We start from the raw sequence: 21,489 nt of genomic DNA, 5'->3' as shown, positions 1-21,489 counted from the left end.
ACAGATTTTCATTCCTTTACGGGTTTTTATTATAGAAATCATTCAAGCAAACAAACATTCACATGAAGGCACAGTACAGATGCTTTGGGTTTTTTCCTCTAACCTTGAAAAAAAAAGAATAATAATACTGAGATTAAAACGTTTAAAAGCTTTACCTTTAATTCCACCCAGTGTCTGACTTCAGTGGGATCTTAGGCCAGTCCATGTACCAACAGCTATTTAAAATCCGGTATGTATAGAATATTTTTTTAATAGAAAAAAATTCAGCATTTATAACCTCAAAAATCTCAAAAAAGATCTTTTATGCATTTTGCAAAATAATAACCAGTAAACGTATGTTTTTAAAAAGCTTATGAGCTATCAAACAAATGGTCTGCAAAACTTTAGGCAAAATCTTGCTCACCTGAAGGAAATTAAGTATTATCCATTTTTTACCATTCTGTGCAGTCTCCACACTTTTGCACCTGAGCTTACAGGCTTCCCAAACAACTTGGGCTGGCAGGTTTAAAAATCACTCTTGTTATTTTTACAGCACTACACAGAAGAATTCATTTTGATGGTTTTAAGCATACTTTTGCAAAATACGTTTATGGAGAAACGATCATGCTAAAGTTGACAATCTGATTACCTAGTTTCAAAACAACATAAATTAAAATGGCTGCACTAGCATACAAAGTCTCTATTACAGAGATTTATAAAGGAAAAGCTCAGTGAACTTTAATTACAGCAGCATTTCCCGTGCCACTGTATTACTGACAGGTCTATTGCCTCTTGCTCCAAGCTAGGATTATAGCTTTACTCAAGGGCTTTCTGTTTGAGAACCTCTGGCATAAGCTTTCTATGACAAAGTGCATGAGTAAAGTGCCTAGAATTGCACTGTCTAAATCAGCATAGCTCAGTGTTTTTCAAAATGAAAATCTGGCATCCTACGGGAGTCCTGATCTCTTCTAGAGCAAGCTAGGTCCAGCAATGGCACAAGGCACGGTACAGTTCTGAGATACTGGGAGTGGGAGCCATAAAACAGCTAGATGAGACGGCTAGTATTGAAAAAACATTAAAGCAACATCACAGTTGAGAAATCAAGCACTCAAAAATGAGGAAATTCAAGTGTTATGATTACTTCTTCACCATTAGCTCAGACACCTTGCACATAGCATACTTTCAATGGCATAAATTAGACAATTAAGACAGAAGTCTGGTCTAGGTAATACTCCGAGTCCCATCTCCAGCTGCTGCAAAACGTCCTGTCTCCATTAAAGCCACTGCAGCTTTGCTGATTTAGATCAGCTGAGAATCTGGTGTAATAGTCAATATGTTACTGCAGTCATTAAGTGCCTGAGTTAGAAGGTGCAGAAGCAGGCCAGAGATTTCAAAAGCCTGATTCTTTCTTTTCCTTGCTTATCTCAGAGGTAGTTGCAGGGGAGGGAAATCAAATTTGTGAACCTTTTAAAAAGGTGAAAGAAAACTTTAAGAGCATCCAGTGCCTAATACTGCTAAGGATGAAACAACAAGCCTTCTTTCCTCATGTTCTTAGTGATAATGATCATAAAAAGTCACTAAAGGCTATGTATTTTCAAGGAAGAGCTGACACCAAATTGGTCACTGGGAATGCTAAAAGTGAAGTTGAACCTTTATAGATCTCTATAGCATAATGAACTCACAACTTGCACTGTGCTTTCAGGGATTTCTTCAGACTCAGCTAAGGCTGTTGTGAGACCACAGCTTGATGGGACTGCATGACAGAGGAATAGAGAAAGACAAATCAGGAAATCATTTCACCTTCTTGACTCAATTCCAGCTGCAGTCTGTGCACACATAAATTCTGCTGCCAGATAGCTTTAACTCCAGCCATTTCTTTGAGGTCATTAAGGATTTTCATACCTGGAGGACAGCCATACATGCAAACACAACCTGTACCTGTCTTTGCACATCTCTCTACCAGGAAGGCTCTAGTGAAGCAAGAAATTTTCCCAGCAGAGATGATTCTCCTCTGGGCATGTGCCGCGGAAAGCCAGAATGCAAAATCAAACTCATTGTCTTCAGCTATATAATCTACCAATTTCTACCTCATAGAAGAAGCTCAATACACTCCTAGCAAAAGCTACAAAACCCCCCATACCTCTGTATGCAAAAACTTAGGTAATTCTGAAACCATCTGTAGTTAATGTGCAAGTATGCACCCTGTGTCTAGCTGAACAATTGTAAATCTCAATGGTGAGTCATTTGTAGGCTCAGAAGCGCAGGGACAACCAATAGTTGAATAATTCCTTTGCTTTTTCTTATCTATCATATCCAAGAAGAGGATTTCCCTTTCTAATAATGCATGTTTCCTCATCTTGCAATTTGAAACAAATATAATTAAAAGAAAACAATGCTGTGGAGGGGTACCACACTCATGGCAATATAAGCCACACATCTGTAAATATGATAAATTATCAGAACTAAACCATCAAAGTAAGAATGAGAATTTTCCAGTTTTTCTCTTGATGTTTTAACCATAAACAGAAATGTCTTCCATGGACCATGCCAACTTTCCACACTTACCAAAACAAACCCCCTGTTAGAGAGCAGATCTGATCTGAATACAGCCCTGATGCTGTAAACATTCTGGATGGATGGAGTTTGGGGCAAGATGGGAAGATGGGAGGAGAACTGGTAAGACTGCTGCTAGCCCACCCAAGTCTCTCACTGGTGCCTTTGTGACAGAGGCAAAGGCCATGAAGAATACAACTGTGAAGAAATCAGCTGAAAGGTGAATTAGAAAGACCTTGCCTACTGGTCCTGAATTTTAAAAAGTACGAGCCAAAGCAGCATTTAGTGTTTCCAGTATTAGTATATTTTTGCATCCCTTGTCCTCTTAATTCATCAGAGCTTCTTTACATCTATTTCCTCCTTCTCTTCTTTCTTCCTTCTTCTCCTCTACAGCCTTGTCCAAACTGTTACTTTCAGCTCTATCCTTTTTCCTTGTCTGCTTTTGTCTTCCCTTACAAATTCTTATCTTATTTAGGGAAGCTCAAAGCCTACAAAATACTGCCAGGTTTATTGTGCATCCAGTATTCCTATGCAAAGTTCAAGGAAAATCCTCAGTGTAAAACAATCAAATAAAAAATTCATTTCAATATCCCTGGAAACAAGATATTTAGAAAACTCTAAGTGGTTTTTTTGTTGTTGTTTGGTTGTTTTTTTAAGTTCTATATTTTTGTGTGCCCAGGCTCTGCTACTACATTGAGTAAAGCTGTTGTTTCTCTGCTGTAGCACTAAGGCCACATGCGTGCACTCAGGACTGCTCATAACCCTGCTCACGATAGTCTATGCCTTTCTCTCACGTGGCACAGGGATGCTCACCCTCATGCATTCTGCCACAGCCGATCACAACTCTGCTGCCTCCAGGCTTCATGTTTTTTGCCGAGATCAAGAGATGAACTGGCAGGTATCTGTCCTCATGTTGCTTAGTAAAGAGCTGAAATTAGGAACGCCGAGACAGCTGTAATTCAGAACCATCACTAGAAAGATGTTTGAGCCTTGTTGATAGCAGGTGTATGACACCAAAGCGAACAAGAGCTAAAAATGAGATGGCTGTAACTAGGGGGCCCACAGTGACATCTACCGGAATGATTCTGTTTGAAGTTCCATCAGAAGACGTCGTTCAAGCTCACCCAAGAGCCTTTTTTTCCTTTCAAAATCAAAGGAAATTGATAATACAAAATCATCTATAATCTTGAAAGAGGAGTGTCAAAGTGTAAGGCAGGCTACAGAGTATTGAACCTGTCTCACAGTGTAAAATTAATCCTAAATCCTTTGGCAAGCCCCTCTCCTACCCAATTGTTTTCTTCACACCGAAGCCTAAAAAAGAAAGACCCCAAGCGCTCTTGCAGTGTAGTCAGAGATAATGTGTACACAAGCTGGCATCGTCTTTTGATCGTTTCATTGAGAGCACTGCTTCTGATTGGAGTGGGAGAGTCGCCAGGTTTCTAACAGAGTGTTAAATCCTTCCAAGTTTTCCCAACCATGGATTTTTTTCCCTTCTTCAAAGCAGAGTGTTAAAATCCTCCAAATCTAAATTGACCAACTTGAGCGTACTCCTAGAGCATATCAGCTGCATTTGATAACTTGGAACTGCTTTTCAGTAGCAGTTGTAATAGGATTTTAACAATACTAATTCCATTCAGCAGTTCTACCTCCATGGCCTTTTTCCTAATTTTTGCTGCTGCTGCTGCTGTTGTTAACTGAAATGTCTTTCTTTAAAGCTGAAGTGCTTCACAGCATTAACAAGCAACAGCTGTGGAACTGTGGGTCAAGCCTTTTCAGGTCACCTTTCTATATGCTGAGGTAAGAGCAGGCACACACAGGTGAGATGACTTGATCATCCTGCTGACAAGAGCATGCTATTCACTTTAGGATACATATGAGTGTCCAGCCCCAGCGTGGAGACTGTCAGAGGAGGCCTGCTAAGTCAGGATTTTTTTCAAACAGCAGGATGTAAGAGAAAAGAGAAACTGGCAGTCAATAACATAATCTGGGAAGGAGAACAGAGAAGTCCACAGATCACCTTGCAAGTCTTGGAGCAGCCATGAGGCTGGGCATCTTGAGGCTTCCAGGAGGTGGCAGCAGGAGAGAGAGGGAAGGAAGCTGCAGGAGAAACAGGCCTCACCGAAACTGGAAAGGGAAGAAAGCTCTGGGAAGATTCCTTGTAAGAAAAGCAGTAACAGGTCTTGCATACCCTTCTGTATCAAAAACTTGCAGAACCACAACGTCTTCCCACCCTTAAAACTGAACATGAAATAGGAAAGTCAACAGAAGTTGACTCGTGAATTTTTGAAATCCAGATTACTTATTTAATTTTTAAATTTTAGGTACCCAATTACAAAGCCTTGACCCATCTACTGCCAGATCATAAATTTCCTCTTTACCTGGGCATGCAAAACCTATCATTGCAAGCATGCCATTACCTAGGGTACCCTCAGCTCTAAAATGCACACCCAATCCATCCACAAATTGCAAGGTAAGACAGCTCCCAGAATGAAAAGTACTGACAAGGATGGAGCTGGGAACCTGCCTGGCCTATCCAGCAGGGAAGAACACAGAAAATGGGTGCTATGGAGAGCCTAACATGGCACGTGAGAGGCAGGCTCGGTACTATGTCCACTATGCGGACTTTCCTGAAGTTAGGTGTATATATAGCTTAGCTGCTTAGACCACCCGCATCGATTTACGTAGCCCATCCGAATAGCTAAGAAAAGACAAAAAGATGGGAAAACACCCCAGAATTACCAGTAGCCTACTGGTTGCATCATTCACCCAGTGTATGTGAGATCATATTTCAAATCACAGTTACTCAGGACAAGCATAATTGCATTTATAAAGGTTTTTATCCTATTTCGGAAGCCTGGAGACTTCAACTACATTGAGGTCTAACCAGAAAAACCTGTCAGGAGGGAGATGTCACCAGCATGTAGGACATCCTTTGTGGACAGCTGAGTGACAATTCAGAATGTGAGTTACTAAAGGTGGCCTGAGATGACCAAAGAGGCAAAAAGTGGTTTAAATCGTAGATTCAAAGAATGCTTAAAAATGCAACTTGTTAATCACATCCTTGAGTACTGTCAATTCAAAACCGAACAGACACATTATACAGCTATTCAGTTAAAAGACAGAAGCAGGGAGGGAAAAAAAACCCACACAAAACAAACAAACAAAAAAACCAAAAAACCGAACCCAGACAGGAAAGCTGTCTAGATATTTGCATAAACAGAGTTGGACCAGGTTTTCTGCTTTAATTTCAACAACGACATGTCTCATTCATGGAGGATCTGGCCAAACTTTTCAGACTGTATGAAATTCTAACAAATTCCTATTCATTTGAATATGGGAAGTAAGAATTTTTATTAAATTCTAAATCTGTTCCTAATTCATCAGCCTGTTCTGCAACTGCCAATTATAAAAACCCACATATTTTGAGGATAAAAATTTAATGTTTTGACTTTGATGAGACTATTCATGTATTTGAACATGTGTTTAAGGGCTTTTCTGGCTGTAGGCCTAACCACAGATCCTTTATTCTTTAGTGTTATTGGAAAATAAAACAAGAACTAATACCAGTTTTCATTTTTCTTTAAGAAATTCTAATATTTGGCTTTTAGCAGATGTTCCCCTGGGTTTCTCAGGAAACATTAAAACTTGGTGAACCTGCAAACCTGGTTTTTTTGGACTGGATTTAAAACCTGATCTGTAGTAATACAGATAAAAACCATGGGATTTCTACCTGGCTGTATTGGTCAGACTGGATATTTTTATGTTTATGGGAGATCTGCAGAGGAGCTTTGCATATCTGGGAAAAAAAACATCTGAAATATAACTCCCATAGTATACTGCAGCAACACAGGAAGATTTAGTTTAATGTCAAAGTGATCCAAGACAAACCCTTCTGAATTAATGAAGCAAACCGAGCTATTTCTATTCAAGTGATCTAACACAAAGTTAAATATTTGGTTTGCTGTTCCTGGTAGGAAAGGGTTTGCTTTGTTTTGTTTTCAAAATTAAGAAAAAATTATTTTAAAATTATAAAAATAAATTGGTCATATTTTTCATTGAAGATTCAGTTATGCAGAAAATTCACCAAACATCTCTGACAGACCGTCCTCAACTTATTTGTATGGGTTTCACTGCTATAATACACCTCGGCTACTAACACTTACCAGATTGAAACATTTTAAAGGCTTGATAAAATTCCTATTAATTTCATCCATGTGCGAGTTGACATTTATATAGATGGTGCTGAATAGAATTCTCATTTGGCTCAAATCTTGGATCTTTAGTTCAAAGTTCCTAATTGGTTCAAAATTTTAAGTCCCTAATAAAATAGTCTGACATACAGAATATGTCCCATTTTCTAATTCTTCTTTTAAATTTTATTTTTGAAAGCTATAGATATTGGGCTTGTTTTCCAGAATGTACATGATCTGATTGTGAACAGTCCCTTCAATTATTCAAAAAAGATTCCACATGAATAAGAATCAATATTGTCCACTAAAAAAATCTGGTGGGCCTTAATTTCTTATAATTTCCAAAATTTGAGATTAAGCAACCCTTTCTGAGTCATTTTTGATCAATCTATTCAACACACTGAAAGTAATGATCTGATTTTCAGTAACATTTTTTATATTGTCTATATTGCAAGAATTATTTTACACAGCAGTAAACAATGGTTGAAATATAAGGGCTTTTGTTTTCTTCAAGCCAAAATGACCAGGGTACAAATATTTCTTCAAGACAATGTAGTAATTTCACTGACCTCTGTTAACACTGTGGGAAGGACCATATTTAAACGGCAAATCCTCAGCCCCTGACTCAGATGGTATCACCAAAACTCAAAGAGGAAAATTATGAAATAGCATGGAATATGAGCAAACTATTACAGAAACACAAATTGCTTACCATTAAGAAGAGGGAGGAAAAGGCATCTCTGTGATAAAGCACTATTCTGTACAAATATTAAACAGTCATTTAGTCCAGCTGACAGCTCTAACGCTTCAAGAGCTTCAAAAATTTCTCAACTAGAAACATAGTAGTGCCAAAAATGCATCAAATGGGCTTTTAAGAAGTCATGCCATCTGCTGTTAACACTGCAATTTTTGATCACTGGCTTTAGCTCCAACAGTTTATGAAATGGGTGAATTATTTTTCACCCTTTCCACCAGCCCTACAGCACAAACTTATCCTATTATCTTGTCCACCCAGTAAGACAGACAAGATGTAAGGGACATTCTCTAATTAGACTGCAATGTTATTAGCTCATCTGGAAACCACTTGGCAATATATCATGCAGGAGAAGGTAATTATTCCTCTTTTAATCATTTCCAGCTGTTCGAGTGCTGTTGTCATTCCTTTGCCATGCTTCAGACCAGTTCAAGCATTCTCCTAGGACCCCCCTGGACCTGCCCCCTTGCAAGCATTACCACAAGTAGTCCAAGGAGGTGCCTCCTCACTGCTTAATATATACACAGGCTCACATACCCATTCTAATTTGAAACTATTAGGTAATCAGACCCCTCTATAGAATTAATGCCTCAAGACATAGCAGGAATTAATTTGATGCCAGACTGATGGCAATTCCCTTCCTGATGCCATGCAACAAAGCACCTTCTTCCTGACCAGGCCAGCGGATTCCATCAAATCTTGGTTATTCAGTGCTAACTGCTAAGTAATTCTCAGTCTTCTCTGCTCGCGCCCACCTGCAACCAGCTGCTGACTCTCCTTGTCAGCCCACAAAAGCACAGGCTGTTGCAATGGAGCATTTTACTCAGCTAGCATATAGTCAGCTGCAGCTTGGCCACGGATCTATCTGTGACCTGGTAAATATTGATGCTCTCACAAAATTTCAAACTTTTCTCACGTGAATATGCGATTATTATGTTCTCTGCCAAAAAAATCGAGGAACAGCATCATCCAGTCTGATTGCCTACATGGGTGGGACAACCCCAACAAATGCCTTCTGCTTTTACTGGTGGAATAGTGCCTCACATGTCCCTTACCTCCAAGCACCCAAATAAGAGAATATTGGGCATCTCCCAGGACCTCTTTCTTTGATGTAGCTGTTCTGCTTTCAAACCTCATAATTAAAATGTCACTACAAAGACCTAGGTAAAGTTGATCTGCTACAAAAGTTGATGAATGACAAAAGTGTAGAAGTAGGTGATGATACTGTATTACCAAACACATACCTGACCTGCAGGAATAATGTAAAGCAAAATCAAACTCAGCCTTATGCATTAACACCTTTTTTTGCTGACCCACAAACAACATGGGAACCTTACTGCCTTGTAGCACTAAGTCTCGGTTTAATGTGACCATGCCCAAATACAAACCAGTCCATTAGCTGTTTAATTAGCAGTAGAACAGGCATAACAAATTAAATGCCAGGCATTAACCACCCCCAGTAACTCAAAGCCTAGTTGTTCACATTGTGCCACAGTGATACCTTAGCCCAGAAATTCATTCTTTCATTTATAAACTGCTCTTTCAAGTAATTACTTTGGTAAAGTGCAGAGAAATCGATAAATCATGGTGAACAGACTGGCAGGCACCCCTGCTACTGAAGCTGGTTATTTGATAGTCCCAATTCTTTTCTGAATGTTGCTGATTTTAATTTGCATTTTATAGAGTAACAGGCTGTTCCTCCACTCTGCCAGGGGAGTAGGGATGTAGGTTTGGGGTAGATTTATGAAGAAACAATACTCCTGAAAATCAGTTGCAATTTCATCAACCTTCAACCAGCAAATTCTCATTCTATTTAGGATGTGTTTGAAGCACCCTGGTGGGATGGAAGTGGTGCAGGCACAGCCAGCTGCTGCCACATATGCAGAAAGATGACTTCAGTTTGTAAGGCATGACACAAAAAGTACATGAAACAGCACAAGACATCTCTTAATCATACAGAGAGCTCTCCCAAAGCCTCCCTCTGCTCAATTGTTTCTTTTCTCTCCCCCTTAGAAGGCACTCTTCCCCTTGGTAGCCTCTATACATTTTTTTTCCATAGATTTCTATGTCTTCTCACTACACACAGATACTGCTGAAGCCTACAGAAGGAACTAAACATACTCCAGCTATACTATTCCAGAAAACATTCAAAATCAGCTACTTATAAAGCAGTTTATAAAATGCAAGCTGCAGTAAGCTCAACAATAAATATTACTATCAACATCCTTCAATTTTTTGCCCTCAGAGACATCAACTCTGTCTCCTGAAGTGGTTTCTGATTCAAATAGGATCTACAAACCATAAAGAGTCATGCTAACATACTGCAGTCCAAACACATATAAAGCTTCACAATGATCAAAGACGACAATACCAACACTTGCAAAAGATATTCTTTAAAACACTCTGTTTCTGACACTCAAATTCTTAACATCAACAGCCTTTTTCCCAGCATAAATTGTAAGAACATCCTTTTAAAAGGGTGTCATATGTTTGTAGTACGGTTTGCATTTCCTGCTTTGTATTGTATTTCACTTCCTCCTGCAAGTACTCCTGCAGGCTTTTCTCCCATGCAGTTTCTTGGTTCGCCCCTAGAACTCAGCATTATAGAGAAAACTTCAATATAAAGAGAATTCTCCAAAGCCACAGCCAGTTAATGCTGTTTTCTGTCTTTTGACAAAAACAACCAAGCCTCTTCAGCATTCTTAGGAAGTAAGTGTACCAGAAACATTTACAAGACTTTCCAGAAAAAAAAACTGTGAAGGTTAAAAATTTTAAACCTCTGGCATGCAATAAAGAACATTTCCCATCAAAACAGTACATTTATACAATATTCACGTATATGTTATCACCAATTCATATGGCACAGTCCCAGTTATACTGAGACTGACAGTAACATTCACAGCTTAATGAGAACAAGCTTTTCCTTCTAGATTTTAAAGATAGAAGGGCCCAATTAAAATGGTCTAGCTGAGCTGCAGAACACCAACAGCCATAGAAAGTCATCCAATCGTTTCCATGTCGAGTCAAAGTAATTCACAGATGCACTAGCACATGTATCTGTCAAAAAGTATCCAGTTCCATTTAAAGATTTTGCCCAGGGAGCAATATATCCTTTTCTGCTTTTTGTTTTTCTCATCTAGCTGATCTTTGTATGTCTTTGTTTCATAAAGAAATTTCCAGAGTCAGGTATCTTTCCCTCACACAGGACATCTTAGGCAACAGTAGTTACGTTTTAACTTTCTCTTCAGCATATTAATATTTATACACTGTATTTATAAATTAAAGAAGAAAATCTCAAAAATATGCTGCTTAGTCATTGGGGATGAATAGCATGACTCATAAAGACTTAGATGGTAACAAAGTTAATACGAATCATGCACTGTACCAAATGTTCCCTTATCCAGGATCTAACAATCCCCCAAATTCTGCTCTCTGTGAAGAACAAAACAGCTCAGTATGCCTCATGTAGCTTGGTTTATAAGACTGTTTCAGTCATGATGGTTTGGCTAGTTTCCAGGATCGTATATACAGGGCACATTGATGAGCATCAGACACCTTTTCATCCATTTTCCAAGCAATTTTCGATGGCCCATCATCCTGGGCACCTGTGAGTCACAGTGCAGGCTGCTCACAGCTGAGTGATGATGTACAGAGATTCCCACACAGTTATCATCATGTCAGGAAAAGGTTTGGTTTCACGCAACATACATTTTGAATAAATGGTTTTCTGCATTTTCAAACTTTTCAAAATACTTAATTCCAGCACCAGTATTACAAAACCATCCTTTTGGCAAGCATTATTTATCCTTGCACAGCTCATTAACACTTCCCCTTTGTGGTTTAATTTTGGACAAACGACAGGTCCAACTCTTCCTGCTACTCAGGCAATGCTATAATGGAAGCATAGGATCCCCTTTAGGGTCTGTAGGTCATATACACTCTAAAAAGGGTTCATGGACTCCTAAGGTATGCTCGTACCACTAAATAAAAAGGCAGCCAAGGAGCACATCTGAGTACCAGACCTATGACTATTTGCATTGCTTCATTGTTAGTTCAATTTTAGATCTGTTTTAAAATGCACCAAAGAGCTCTCTAGAGTCTGCTATCCAGGGAGAAAGCTCTAAGCAGTGTTAACATAAGCCAGTCAACACCACTCGGCCTTAAAGGCAAGAACTATTGTCTGGCCTTCTTTTATTTAACAGTAACTAATCTTTCATTCAGCCATAACTATAGGGACATTCCTGGGTGAGACAGAAGTGCAGAAAACCAGTCCTTCATTTTGCCTCAGTCAAGACTTAAGCTGAACACAGAAAGAAATCTTTACAAGGCATGTACAAGAACAAAACCCACCAGTTTTCTTCACTTGTGCTAAACGGAGAGAGAGAGAGAGAGAACTGTGAAACATGTTTGAGAAACCACCTGTGCTGCTTGCAAGCTCTTCATGCTCAAAGGGAAAAGCCAGGGGGGGAAAGTGTTTGGATGCAGGTGAAGAAAATAAAGGTTCTGATTGAGTGGGGGGTTGTTTGGTTGGGTTTTGGGGAGGGGATACAGGGGACACATAACACTTCAAAATCTGACCTGGTTTCTCACAGTCTAAAAGATAAAACACAAGATGAATTATATATCCAGATATTAGCTGCTACAAGCTTTTCATCTAAAGCCTGAAAGGCAAATATCATGAATTTTGTTCATCACTTTGAATTAACTCCAGGTAGTGAATTAGCTCAATGTAATTCTTGCAGTTTCCCTCCCCCCTCACTTTCTTTCTCCCATCTTGAGCACTGTTAAAAAAAAAAAAAAAAAGTAACAAAATAGACCAAACAAATTACCCTAAACATACAATTCCCAACTGCCAGAGACTTCTCACTCACATCCCTAATTCAATTGTTTCATATTAACTACTTGCCTATTCTAGAGCTAATTTAAAACTTAATGTTGGTGCCTGAATTTTCATATTTAACAGCAACATTCTGTAGAAGACCCTTTTTTCTTTTTTTTAAACAAAAAGACTGCAGCAGCTGTCAGAAGATCTGTGGTGTCTAAGATCAGTTTCCATGGATATAAATAATTAGCTATATGTTCTCCTCCACCAGCACAACTTCTTGGCCCAGTATGATTAATTCCCCGCTGCCAGCATACATCACAGACAGAAGTATGCCTTGCATTCATTTTAAGGGGAACTTGGACAGAAAGGTTCATTTTGCTATCCTATGCCACAGTTTTTAAATCCTATCTGCTCTCCCTGTTCCTGTTTATTGCAAAGCCTTTACTTTTGCCATATCTTCCATCTATCCTTGTATTTTCACTGATGTCCACAGCTACAGTTCAAGTTATACAGTTTATCATATCCATTCATAATTCAAGTCAGTAACATCACTAGTGCATAAAACTTAATTTCAGTGGTTATCTACAATGAATGCCAAGTGAAATGAAAAAGGTACGTCCATAACTCGTTCCCAGAAGCCTCTAGCCAGTGTTTCATGCCTCTACTTCCAACCACGTCACTTGGTGAGGAAAACTAACACTTCTTAGCTTCAAACAAATAATAAAGTAGTTCAGCTAGTGATGAAACATTGTTCTAATCCTACATAGTTAGCAAAAGAGAGTGAAACAGACTGAAAAGACTGATGTCAAAATTACTTTCCACATAGATTAAAATAGAAAGATTAGAAGACTAAATAGGTTTCTAAAATCAGCAATTTAAAAGAGAGGATTGTGATGAAAATCTTCATATTCTGCATGTGGATGAGAAGGAAAATGAATAGCAGACAATTAATTGGATGGCTCTCATATCATTAGAAAAGGGGGAAACTTCAAAAATGCTGCCCAACTGCAATCTGTGCACTTTTCTTTCTTTCCTTTAATACAAAACTCAGGGAGGAGGAAAAAATCTGAAGTTACAAAAATGACAAACTTAAAACAAGATGTAGGGAAGGAGGAGATCATACTCTAGAAACAGATACACACAAAACCAGGACATTAAGAATAAAATGAGGAGACCGTTAATTGTCATAAGATATGGTATTTGTGCTCATAAACAGCAGTTAGATACCGAATGGTAAACTGGTAGTCATAGATAGGATTTTAAATGTTTTGTCCTTCAATTATTTTATAAGGTGCTGAGAGGAGCAATTTTCCAGGAAATTTCAATACTGAGCATACTGCTCAATACCAGGACATCTGTGTGGGAAGATACATTCAGAGATTCAAGATACAAGGCAGACAGCTTCAAGTCAACATGAACATCAACTGAATCCGATTACTACTAAGTAGAGAAATCCACTGATGACCTGGTTTCTGAACTTCGCTATCAGCTATAAATCTGTCGATTGTAGAAAAGAAACACAGCTTCTTGAATAATAAAAGCTCCTCAGGGGTGTTTTCATGCCAGGCATGGCTCTTATTAGTACAAAAAAATATCATTTGGCAATTAAATAAAGAAAAATCTTGAGTTGCCTTAGAAATCAGTAATTAGTGGTCAAGAACTGAATTCTGTCAATCCCTTAACAAGGGAAGCAAACAACATATTTATCAGTTTATTATATCTTAACCTTTTATCAAAAATTTTATTTTAACACAGTAAGGTTTTTGAAGGAGGATGAGAAGGAAGAAGTTAAATATTATATGAATTTGTCTTGAAAGCCTGGCCCTACTGAACTGGGCAGTTTTGCTACTAAGCTTAACAGGGACAGGATTTCACATATATTTTATGTGAAATAATCTTAGTCAAATTTCACCTGCAGCTATTTATGGCTATAATCCAGAGCCTAACTGAAAGACTCTGTTTTGTGTGGATTTTGCATGAGAATCTGAACAGCATCTTGGTTTAGCCTTTTTTTTTTTTTTTAAACAAAAACAAGCAAATAAAAATTGAACCAAAAAACCACAAAGGAAGGAAGGAGAATGGAAGTGAGAAATAACTAAAATTCCAGAAATCATAGGCCACAATTTATACTGCAGTGTCCTCGGTTTATCAGTTAGTATTCTATGTCTCACACCTGTTTTCATTCATTCCCAGAACACAATGGGATGAAGGAAATCTGGATATCTGAATGCAACACCAAACCACAGGGAATGGAAAACCTCAAGTCAAAAGAGACCCAGCTGATTGCTTCCCTGTATACACACTTTAAGTTTATTCTTGTTAAGGTTGACTGTAGAATGTGTGGTTATTGGGAATGGGAGTGATGTATTGTCTGTGAGGGTGCAGATTAAAATTAACCTGGGTTTTCATTAAATTAGTAGCCTTGATAAGGTCAACCAAATAAGAAAGGGTGTTACCACTATCTTTCAAATGAAATTTCTGAAATTTACCTCAGTCAAAATTTCCTGTATGGGAATGGTGAAGGTCACCACATTGATTAAGAGGACAGCCAGTTCATTTTGGAATTAAAAACCCCTGCAATTATGAGGCTTTAAACATAGAAAATAAGAGGTTTGAGAAGGCTGAGAGCAGTCCATGCTGCATCTGACAATGATGCCAGCACTTAGCACAGTAACGTAACTTTTGCAGGGGCCAATGAACGTAGTAGAACAAAAATCCCACCAATGATTCCCATACTGTCTGTAGAGTATCTACAGACATCTGCCCATCATCCCAAGGCAGCATCATAAGAAATACAACAATACACATGCATATGCCTGAATCTTTTGTTTTTAAAGCTTAAAGATGCAGCTGTATGGTAAAGAGCAATTCAAAATGGAAATGGGGGGAAAAAGTGAAGTTGCTCCTTAGAGCTGCAGCACTATCCACAGCTGATCATCAACTGTCTGGGAAACCAAGGTCAGAGCATTTCCAAAGAGACTTAAATCAGGATTGACCTAAAAAAAAAAGTCAAGTGTGCTATACCTCACAAGCGCTGACTATATAGCCCTTACCACAAAATGTTTATGATCTAAATGATAATTCATTGCTTAAGCCACATTCTTTTGTTCTCCCATTGACCATTACCCAATAAATTTTTAATGCAAGTTGACATAGGTAAATAGCTGTAACTAAACATCTGCTCACCTGATCCAGGAACAGGCTGATTTGATCAGGCAGATTCAGGCACCACAATAACATCAAACAGCACATATAGATTGACCCTATGTTTATGAACTTCAGCTTTCCTGAATACTTGGATATAACCCATAATTTCCATTCACTTCACTTCAGCCAGTCTTCCCTGGTGATTCTTTCTTTCAAATGCAAGAAAAATAATCAGCCCAGTATTTTGAACTCCAAGCAAGTCTAAGAAAAAACTGCAGCTCCTGCTCAGAGGGAAAAAATGTGAGACAGAGAATGAAATCCATATAATAAATTATTCCACAAAAGCCAAGTAATCCTCTGAATTATGCTCATATATTTTCTGGTTTTCATTTTATATGGACATTGACCAGGGAAGCTATTTATACAGGAACATTTTCACACTGTCTGCAATTTGCATGCCATCAGTTTTGCTGCTGACTTTGAAATGGGAAGTAGAATAAGACTGACATCTATGGTGTGCGGATCATGGTGTGTTGGGCAGTCCACAAAAGAATTGCTTATCAGAGTCTCTAAAGGTGTAAAAATATGTTAATTTGTTCCTGGGACTGTGCATACTGAAAATACTAACAGTGCTAGTACCACCTCTGAGAAAAACAGAGATTTTGAAGTTAGATCATGAGATAAAATTCTCCTCTCCTAACACTACAAGCAAAAACATGAGTTTTTGAAATAATTTATAATCTTGTGGGAAGAAATATTGCTTTATTGTTGTTTATAAAAGAAAAAAAAACTCAATAAAAATAGAAAAAAAAAGAGAAGAAAAAAATTATTTCTCTCTTTTGAGCTTCCCAGAGCTGAGCCTGCTATATTATATGCCTGTGCAGTAGGAATCAGACTGGGGCTTGGGTGTTTTTTGTTTTTTTTAATAAGATAAGAGTACTTGAACTCTATTTTGAAACTGGGACAATACTTGTGCCAGCTTCGCTGCCAATGGATTGATTAATTTCTCATTGACACAAATGGCCTGAGTAAGCTAAGGGTGGTTGTTCAATTCCTGCTGACAAGTAGGTTTTGAACCCAAAATTTTTTTGAGTCTTATCTGGTTTTGGAACAATTCTTGAAGTAAATCTGATGGGATATATTGGGCAACCTAAAACCAAAACCAAAAATGAAATAACATTATAAAGGAATCTGGCTATTTCTGAATGTTAAAGCGTCCGCAACAGAGAGCAAGGATGATTATTTGTACCTTACATCTGAGGGGATGAGAGGCCAGAGAAGTTAAGACCAAAGACAGCTAAAATGATACTGCCCAAATGTAATACACAGCAATTCTCTGGCTGGATAGGAAAATAATGAGAAAAAGGAAAAAAAAAAATACTGAAAAATTGGCAATAAGTAGCATTCTCAATTCCCCAATGCCAGTGAATAACAGAACTGCAAATAGGATGCCCAGGCATCCTAACTTGCACGCTAATGCCCAATACTGTCAACTTAGCAAACTTGCAGAAGTATTCTTATCCATTAATATTGCTAGTTACTGAATATCATTTCAACCCAAACCAATGCATGTGGCTACATATTATTTCTATATTTAGAAAGCAAATCTATCAAGAGATAAATAGGAGTCTTGGATAAACTGTCTCCAGTGAATTGTGCAGCACATTAGATATCCTCTGTTGGAAAAGCAGTCCTCTCCCTACGTGCAGCCACTGAGCATAACACATAAACCACCTAAGCCATGGCACGTTAATGTAAAACAAAGGAAAGTGGATACCTCAGATAAAGCACTTTGAACAGGACAGGTACAATGTTTGATATATCGAGATCATTACAATGCCTATTTCCTTCCTCCAGAAACTGAGGAACAAGGAGGTGAGAAAAACTGTAGTAATGAAAGGTTACCAAAGAGCTAATGGATTAGTAGGTGGGCATTTTAGCTGAAAACTCTTGCATTGCTGGATTCAAAGCAAGCCTGTTCTGGCCTTGCCTCTCTCATGTGACTTCACTTAGATGGCAACATTTTAGTTTTAAACTCCGTTGAATACTAGGTATATTTTGGGTACTGAACATTTATAATTAAATATGTTTATACACTACTGTATTTCAAAAGATGTGGCAAAAAGATCAGAGAACTGAAATCATTTGATTCATGCAATTTAACCTGGATGTTGTATTTCAGATATCAAATACTCAAAACAGTACTTGCAACCAGTATTTTGCAGCCAACCCAGAGAGGAAGTGTGTTTGAGTAAAATACATTTTACTAGATTCTCCAAGTTAATAGGTGCCGTAAAATTATATTATACCTGACAAAACATCCATAAATGTGATTAGAATCAAGCTTTTTATATCAGAGCAAAAGACAGGGCAAGAGCCAATTAATAAATAGTTGATTATTACATTTAGCCCAGTGAGTAATCCAGGCAGCTTATCTTTAAATTTTGATGTCTATCTATACATCACCATAGATTTTCAGATGTTTTCTTATTAAATTGGCCAACAAAACAGTTTTTACTGGGCACCTTGTCAAAGGTAATCCAAGTTTTTAATGTAATGACTCATAATTTTTTTATAATCTAATAACAGTGGCCTGAAATTGAATACAAATCTAAAAATTCACTTTGTGATTAAGACTCCACAGCAGCATGATATTTGGAGACAAGGTGAACCACACATTTTGCATGTTCTAAGATGTTTTCTAGCCCATTGAACATATACAAGCAATTATTATACCAAACCTGTTAAAATGTTGCCATTTACCTACAATTCATGTTCTTTAATACATTTGTCTGCTGGTTGGTTGACCTCAATACAGTTTGGTCAATGATTTCCTAAGGAAGCTATTTGGGATGTAAAACATCATTTGAGTGGAGAAAACATTGTAATCCATATAACATACATATTTTTGTTTTTGTTTTTGTTTTTTTTTTTAAAACCAAACCACCAAACCACTATTAAGAAACTATATTATTTTACAGAATTCATATGTTGGCTATGACATGCTGTAGGGTTTTCTTCTTTTCAACATCTCTCCAGCCTTCCTCCACACTAAAATCTGAATGCTCCCCTTGTAATTACAACAGTTTTTAATATAAGCCCAACTCTATGAGGATATACACTGCTATATAAATGCGCAACTTCTGCCTGTCAATAACATTTTCAGAGGAAAACAGCAGTAAGGGGAAAAAAATAGATGGAAAAAAAAGAAGACATATTTTCAAATTTAATGACTCCAATATATATACTCTAATAAACACACTAATCACAGTTACAAGGGTCCAGATAATTCTGGTCATTTTTTTAAATTTTCTTGGAACTAAAAGACAAAAGCTACAACATTTTCGCCTCCCCTTCTTTGACGCAACAATTCATTTTAGTGTTGATAGTGGAGAGAAAGTTCAAAGGATGTTCTTTTGCGGAATTTATAAAGTCACATTACATGTAGCATTGGCATAGTTCTCTATTTTTATTTTTGTATCCTGGTTTCATTTCCAGTCAGAATGCATACTTTTTGTTCAATAAGCTGCAGAAGCAATTAATAATCTTCATCCTTTCTCTTAAACCAGAATACAAAAAACTGCAAGTCTTGAAAATAAGGTCTTCTTAGATAGCACCCATTATCTCACAGAAAAAAGCTCCAAAATAAAGCTTAGATGAATTTTCATAAAGCAAGCTGTGAAAATTTACCCAATGTGTAATAGTCTTATAATACATTTTTCCATAATTCTGATTTTGATTTGCATTCTTAACAGATAAATCACAAAAATCAATGCAAGTTTTGACTCAAACACAAGCTTAACGTCTGTGCACTTCCAAGAAAACATAAAGAATTTTAAAGAAAGAACTCAGCCAAAATCTACCAATTTACCTCAACCAAATATCACACACGATAACCAGAATATCATACACGCTACTCATTTTTGCTGAGCTTGCACGGAAACACCTTTCAAGCTATTTGACAGCATGATGCCATTCAAGCAGGTATCATTTAAATATTTACAATATGATTACTTAGATAAAGTTTCAATCATTTCTGTAAGCAATTTCAGGGGAATCAAACTTGGAAAAACATGGAAATTACTACAGCACTATGTGTCCATGCTTGCAGAAATACCAAATTTAATGTGCAGCATGAATCATTTTTAGCCCTACTAAGAGCTTGAAATAGAAAGAAGCTATCTAGGATTTTTAATCAAAGCAATTTTTTGAGGATGCAAACCACTCCATAAACCAATAAATAAACAGTCTGAATGGACAAAACATCAAAAATCAGACTGCTTCAGCATAAGCGTGTGCAGCCTGCTAAAATAATAGTGGCTCTAGCAGGACTCAAGTATTCAAACCTAGCTCCAAAGGTACCTGTGCAATATTCACATTTGTACAAGAAAATTATCTTTTCTATTGCCAATTGTTTGACTGGCATCAGCATGTCAGGTGTACAGTTTCCAACTGTGCACTTATGCCTGCCTGCTTGGCTAAGATGATGTAAGAATCCTCTGATTTCTCGTCTAATATAATCACCTATCTAGCTCAGGAGATGCTGCAGGAAAGCATGTAAAGTAATAGAACATAAAAAGCAACAGTTTCAACCAGCCAACTTTAGAAGGGCCAATTCTGATTTGATTTATACTGGTTTAAGTCAGAATCTCATTATGTCTACATAATAATCTATCTTCCTGACAAGAAGGCTAGGTGCCTTTGCAGGCCCAGACTGCTCAACAGTTGCTGCAATCCTACAAAGAAATGTTAACTTAGCTCTGCTGACTCATTTTAGCGTTTGATTTATTTCAGCTGGCAATAAGAGGAGACAGAGTGTGTCTGTGAGAGGTGGAATTTGGCTGGGTAGCTGTCAGGTGGGGAATGCCTTCAGTTTGTGGGTTGCCTCGTTATTAACCAAAATCTTGTCACTGTTCTCCCTCCTCGGAGCCTTTGCTCAGATGCAGTGGCCACGGCGCTGTATTCCAGCCTAAAGGCAGGCAGGGAGCAGGGAGGTTCGGAAGAGGAGATGAACTCTGATGGCACACCTTCCAAACCAACGCACTGTTTGCATTCACACATTAATTATTGTTTATATTTGCCTCTAATCTGCATATGTATTTTAAATGATCCACCAAAAGTGTGCTCTTACAATTAAGAGTAATCTTCAATTACTTCCAGCCAGTGTGTAGTCTCGCCTGCCAATTAATTACAGAGTTCATGAAAAGTGTTTACAAATTAGGCAATTGAAAGGCTAAATACAGCAGAGGAGTCATTCTGATGAGGCAGGAAATAAAAATGCCCTAAGGTAATTTATGAATCTGTTCTTGTGTCCACAACCAAAGACTGAAGGGAACGTACTAAAACTCAGTTGGCAATTTTCCAGGGTGCCAAAATGATGTTTTATACATAATAGGTCTCCACAACTCGTGAGATTTATAGTGTATTCTGAAATATGAGGCTCTTAATGGCAACAATACATCAGTCTTTGTTTTACAAGTTACAAATGCTTTTTAAGAGCCTTTTTCCTAACAGTGTTTTGACTTCATAACAGCTGTAATTAATGTTGACAGGAGTTGTGCTCCCTAATTTTTCATGCTTTGTAGCAAGAAAGATGTACCATCAGTGATTTAAAAGTTAGAGAAAAAGGGGAACTTGTTGTAGGAAAGTACCCGAGTTATTCATTTCAGTCACCTACAAATACATTTAATAATTGTTCTGATAAACTTCTCCTATTCCTTCTTCAGACTGCCCCTAACAGTCTGACTGGAATTGCTAGGACTGTTCTTCTAATTTCTAACCTTAAATATATTCATGCCAGTTTATACCCACTTACTTTTGTGCCAACATTGTATCCTGAATTAATCAGGTAAGATTTTTTTTAGAAAAGACATAATTATATTGTGGAATTCAGTGCCACAAGGTGCTGGAAGTATAAAGGGATAAATTAGAAAATGTGGATTTACATAAAAAATATATAAGCTCAAAAAATGATCAGATAAATTAATGGAAGTCCATCAAGGGCTATTGCAAATGCATATATAACTTCCTAAAGTTCCTGC

The sequence above is a fragment of the Buteo buteo genome, chromosome 12, assembly GCF_964188355.1.
Source record: "Buteo buteo chromosome 12, bButBut1.hap1.1, whole genome shotgun sequence".
Classification (NCBI taxonomy): Eukaryota; Metazoa; Chordata; class Aves; order Accipitriformes; family Accipitridae; genus Buteo; species Buteo buteo.
This window is presented reverse-complemented; position numbering follows the sequence as displayed.